This window comes from Cryptomeria japonica, unplaced genomic scaffold, assembly GCF_030272615.1.
Source record: "Cryptomeria japonica unplaced genomic scaffold, Sugi_1.0 HiC_scaffold_56, whole genome shotgun sequence".
In the NCBI taxonomy this organism is placed as follows: domain Eukaryota; kingdom Viridiplantae; phylum Streptophyta; class Pinopsida; order Cupressales; family Cupressaceae; genus Cryptomeria; species Cryptomeria japonica.
In genome coordinates, this window is record NW_026728878.1 from 522,501 (window position 1) to 528,492 (window position 5,992).

At 61.3% G+C, this 5,992-nt stretch overlaps 1 non-coding gene across 1 annotated transcript; it reads right to left on the bottom strand.

The window, feature by feature from the left end:
* Window positions 1–2,495: 2,495 nt before the first annotated feature.
* Window positions 2,496–2,614, bottom strand: LOC131863170 (5S ribosomal RNA). The gene has a single exon (XR_009362105.1). It is a non-coding gene; the product is annotated as a 5S ribosomal RNA (ribosomal RNA).
* Between the last annotated feature and the right edge of the window lie 3,378 nt (window positions 2,615–5,992).

Sequence of the window (5,992 nt, forward strand, 5' to 3'; positions counted from 1 at the left end):
CTTGGCCGGGGTGGGCACCTTGGCTGGGTTTGCCCAGGGTGCGCTCCGAAGCGGGGTTACTGGAGCGCCCCCTCTTTTTTTGTCAGAGCGTTTGGTGGGGTTTCTCGCATTGGCTCTTCCCAGGCCCGGTTGTTGGGTGCGCTCCCACCCTGGCGCGCGCGAAGTTGGAAGTTGGGTTAATTGCCCGGGCGCGCACCTTCGCCAGGGTGGGCACCTTGGTGCGCACACCTTGGCTGGGCTGCGCACCAGGGCGGGCTCAAGATGGCACCAGCATTCCCTTTTTCTCACTATCTTTCAAAACGGAAATTTTAAAATCTCGTTTTTTTTTTGCCTTTTATGGAAATTAGTGAAGGCATCGCATCAAAGGTGCGCACCTCGCTGCCCACCTTGGTGTGCTCCGAGGTGCCCACCACGGTGCGCAACGCCGGTGCGAACCCGGGAGCGCCCCGATGTGTGCTCCAAGGTGCGGCGTGCACGAAGTCGGACCCCGGTTTGCCCCGGGTGCGCACCTCGCGTGCACCTTGGTGCGCACACCTTGGCTGGGTTGCGCGGCCTGGTGGGCACCATGGTGCGCACCAAGGAGCGCTCCGAAGTGTGCTCCAAGGTGCGGCGTGCACGAAGTCGGAGCCCGGTTTGCCCCGGGTACGCACCTCGCGTGCACCTTCGCCGGGGTGGGCACCTCGGCTGGGTTGCGCGCCCTGGTGCGCACCAAGGAGCGCTCCGAAGTGTGCTCCAAGGTGCGGCGTGCACGAAGTCGGAGCCCGGTTTGCCCCGGGTGCGCACCTTCGCCGCGGTGCGCACCATGGCGTGCACGAAGTCGGAGCCCGGTTTGCCCCGGGTGCGCACCTCGCGTGCACCTTCGGCGGGGTTGCGCGCCCTGGTGGGCACCATGGTGCGCACCAAGGAGCGCTCCGAAGTGTGCTCCAAGGTGCGGCGTGCACGAAGTCGGAGCCCGGTTTGCCCCGGGTGCGCACCTCGCGTGCACCTTCGGCGGGGTTGCGCGCCCTGGTGGGCACCATGGTGCGCACCAAGGAGCGCTCCGAAGTGTGCTCCAAGGTGCGGCGTGCACGAAGTCGGAGCCCGGTTTGCCCCGGGTGCGCACCTCGCGTGCACCTTCGCCGCGGTGGGCACCATGGCGTGCACGAAGTCGGAGCCCGGTTTGCCCCGGGTGCGCACCTCGCGTGCACCTTCGCCGGGGTGGGCACCTCGGCTGGGTTGCGCGCCCTGGTGCGCACCAAGGAGCGCTCCGAAGTGTGCTCCAAGGTGCGGCGTGCACGAAGTCGGAGCCCGGTTTGCCCCGGGTGCGCACCTCGCGTGCACCTTCGCCAGGGTGGGCACCTCGGTGTGCTCCGAGGTGCGAACCCGAGAGCGCTCCGAGGTGCCCACGAAGTCGAAAGTCGGGTTAATTGCATTGTTTTCCCCGGGTGCGCTCCGAGGTGCGCAACATCGGCGCGCACCAAGGAGGGCTCCGAAGTGTGCTCCAAGGTGCGCACGATGGCGTGCACCTCTGGTGCGCACGATTCGGAGCTCGGTTTGACCGGGGTGCGCACACCTTGGCTGGGTTGCGCACCTTTTGTGCGCTCCAAGGTGCGCACGAAGTCGGAGCTCGGTTTGCCCCGGGTGCGCACCTTCGCCAGGGTGCGCACCTTGATGCGCATGCCTTGGCTGGGCTGCGCACCTTGGTGGGCGCCATGGTGCGCACCTTTCGTGCGCTCCAAGGTGCGCACGAAGTCGGAGCTCGGTTTGCCCCGGGTGCGCACCTTGGTGGGCGCCATGGTGCACTCCGAGGTGCCCAAGATTGGTGCGCACCAAGGAGCGCTCCGAAGTGCGCTCCAAGGTGCGCGCGAAGTCGAAAGTTGGGTTAATTGTCCGGTTTGCCTCGGGTGCGCACCTTGCGTGCACCTTCGCCAGGGTGGGCGCCTTGGTGCGCACACCTTGGCTGGGCTGCGCACACCTTGGCACCCGCGTTTCCTTCATTTTAAATTTTTTTTTTTTACAATCTCTCAAGTGGGAAATTCTATAATCTCAACTTTTTTTGCCTTTTCAGGAAACTTTTGAATGGAGCGCATCATTGGTGCGCTCCGAAGTGTGCTCCAAAGCTCTCTCCAGCTGCGTGCACCTGCCCCGGCCGCGCACCCGGCCCCGCCCAGCTTCGCTCACCTGTCCCGGGCGTCTGGTGCGGAACCTTAGAGTAAGAAACATCACCGTGCACCTTGGCCAACGTGCGCGACTCGACCGAGCGCGCACTGGCCGAGGTGCACACCGATTTCACCTGGGTGCGCGCGCAGCACCTCGGGCGCACCGGGGTGCGCGCACAACGCCCGGGTTGCACCGTGGCCTGTGTGCTCGGGGCGCCTCGGGTGCGCGCTCGGTGTCGCCCCCGCGCGCGCGGTAGTGCGGGCAGCGCACCCCGGCCCGGCCCGGCCCCGACGAGAACGCAAACGGGCAAAAGGTTTATTCAAATAGCATTGCGACGCCCGGCGAAAAACTAAAAAAGGGTGCAACACCGGGACTTCCCGGGAGGTCACCCATCCCAGTACTACTCCGGCCCAAGCGCGCTTAACTGCGGAGTTCTGATGGGATCCGGTGCACTAACGCTGGTATGATCGCACCCGTTATGAGCTTGTCGCAGTGTGTACTTAGCAAACCGCGACCCACGTGCGAATCCACCCCGGCCACCCACCCCCGTCGAGGTGCACACCCTCCCTCGCGAAGTGCGCCCCGTTCGCCAAGTGTGAGCCCTGCCCGGGTGCGCGCACCTTGCTAGGGCGTCGGGTGTGCACCCGGCCCGGCCTACGTGCGTGCACCTGGAGGGGGCGTCGTGTGCGTGCAGTGTCCCGTCTGCAACGCGGTGCCCACACACCACCTCGGGCGCAACGACCTGCGCTCACATGTGGGCCGAGTGCACCTTGGTGCATGTTCGGGGCGCCTCGGGTGCACGCTCGATCTTGCCCCGGTGCACCAAGGCGCTCGGTTTGCCCCGGGTGCGCACTTGGTGCAAGGTGGGCACCCAAAATAGGGATCAAGCACCAAAACACAAGTTTCGGGATGCAAAATGGGACCCAAGGACCACAAATGCGTTCCAAGACCCATGATGGGTCCACGAGAACAAAAATGTGTTCCGAGACTTAATAAACAAATATTGGGTTTTAGGAGAAGAAACATGCTCTGATGCCCAAAACGAGAATCGACCCCGAAAAGGCCACAGGCCAAAAGTGGGATGCGAGACAAAAAAAAATGGGACCCGAGGACCAAAATTGGGTTCCCAGGTCGAAGACAGGGCAACCGGACAAGAAACGACCTCTAAGGCTCGAAATGAGTCCCGACGACTAAAACTTGACAAGAAGCACCCATCAGGCACCCAACTCGACACCCATGGGATGCCGACCCACCCGGGCTTCCACCTAGCACACCTTGGCACCCACCCACCCTCGCACCCAACCTCGCACCCAACTTAGCACCTTTGAACCCACATTGGCACTCACCCTGACCCTGGCACCTTGGAACCCACATTGGCACTCACCTTGACCCTGGCACCCACCTTTGCACTCACCTTGGGACCCACCCTGGCTCCCACCTCGGCACCCACCCAGACACCCACCTTGGTTCCTTGGCACCCACCTTGGATCCTTGGCACCCACCCCGACACCCACCTTGGCACGCAACTTGGCTACTTGCCACCCACCTTGGCTCCTTGACGCCCACCCCGACAACCACCCCGTGACCTACCCTGGCTAGGGTTGGTGCACACCCACCCTGGTGCCCACCTTGGCACCCACCCTATGACCCACCTTGGCACGCACCTTAGTACCCACCCCGTTACCCACCCTAGGACCCACCCCGTGACCCACCTTGGCCAGGGTGGGTGCACCCACCCTGGTGCCCACCTTGGCACCCACCCATCCTAGCACCCAGCCTGTGACCGGGCTTGGAACCCAACCTTGCACCCGCACCCGTCTTGGCCAGTGTGGGTGCGCACCCATCCTGGCACCCACGTTGTGACACACCCTTTAACCCACGCACCCTAGCACCCACGTTGGCACCCACCTTGGAACCCAACCTAGCAACTTGGCACCCACCCCGTGACCCACCTTGGCATCCACCATAGCAGTCGCCGACTTGGCACCCACCTCGGCACCCACCTTGACACTTGTGGACCCACCTTGCCACTCACCCTAGCATCGACCCATCCTAGCACCCACCCTGGCACCTTTGCACCCTAGCACTCACCCATCCTAGCACCTAACCTGTGACCCACCTTGACACTCACCCTCGCACCCACCTTGGAACCCAACCTAGCACCCACCCACCCTGACACCAACCCTAGCACCTACCCACCCTTGCACCCACCCTGTGACCCATCTTGGCACCCACCCATCCTACCACTCAACCTATCACCCACCTTCTCACCCACCTTGGCATCCACCTTAGCACCCACCCACACTGGCACCTTGGCACCCACCTCGGGCAAGGTGGGTGCACACCCACCCTGGCACCCAATTTAGAACCCACCGAGCATGTTACCCACCTTGGCACCCACATTGCAGCCCACCCTAGTACCCACCCTATGACCCACATTGGCATCCACACCCTAGCACCCAGGCACCTCGACACCCGCCTTGACACCCACCCTAGCACTGAACCTGTGACCCACCTTGGAACTCACCCTAGAACCCACCCACCCTGTGAACCACCTTGGCATCCACCTTAGCACCCACCCACCTTGGCACCCACTCTAGCACTCACCCATCCTAACACCCAACTTGTTACCCACCTTGGCACCCGCCCTCGCGTCCACCTTGAAACCCACCCTAGCACCCACCCACGCAGGAGCCCACCTTGGCACCCAACCTAACACCCACGCATCCTGGCACCCAACTTGTGACCCACCTTGGAACCCACCCTAGTACCCACCTTTGAACCCACTATATCACCAACCCACCTTGGCACCCACCCTATGACCCTCTTTGGAATCCACCCTAGCACGCACCCACCCTGGCACCCACCATGGAGCGCACCCTAGCACCCACCCACCTCGGCACGCACCTCAACACCCACCTTGGTGTGCGCACTGCGCCAACCTCTCAAAGACCCTATGTGGTGCGCTCCAAAGTGTACACCTTTGGTGCGCTCCAAGGTGCGCACCTTTGGTGCACACCGAGGTGCACACCAAAGTGTGCACCGAGGTGAGCACCAAAGTGCACTCCAGGGTGCACACCAAGGCGTGCACCTTTGGTGCGGTCAATGCAAACGAATTCGGAAGTTGGGGTCGATGTCCTAATCGCTGCTGCAGACTACACGTATGAGAATCGGACAAATAGCTTTATATAGGGGAGGTGTTGCGTTTGATGGGTCGACTCCCCTGGTTGTGTGCACTGCACCAACTTCAAAGACCCTGTCTTGTTTAAGAAGTCAAAAGTTGGGGTGGATGTCCTAATCATTGCTGCAGTCTACGCATGTATGAGAATCAGACAAATAGCTTATATAGGGGAGGTGTTGCATTCGGTGGGTTGACTCCCCTGGTTGTGCGCACTGCGCCAACCTCAAAGACCCCGCATAGCAGAAGAAGTCGGAAGTCGGATTTTGGTGAGCACCAAGGCGTGCACCTTTGGTGCGGTCAACGCAGACGAATTCAGAAGTTGGGGTGGATGTCCTAATCGTTGTTGCAGGCTACACATGTATGAGAATCAGACAAATAGCTTATATAGGGGAGGTGTTGGGTTTGATGGGTCAACTCCCTTGGTTGTGCGCATTACGCCAACCTCAAAGACCTTGTTTTCGTTAAGAAGTCAAAAGTTGGGGTCAATGTCCTAATGGCTCCTGCAGGCTACACATGTATGAGAATCGGACAAATAGCTTATATAGGGGAGGTGTTGGGTTTGATGGGTCGACTCCCCTGGTTGTGCGCATTACGTCAACCTCAAAGACCTTGTTTTCGTTAAGAAGTCAAAAGTTGGGGTCGATGTCCTAATTGCTCCTGTAGACTACACAT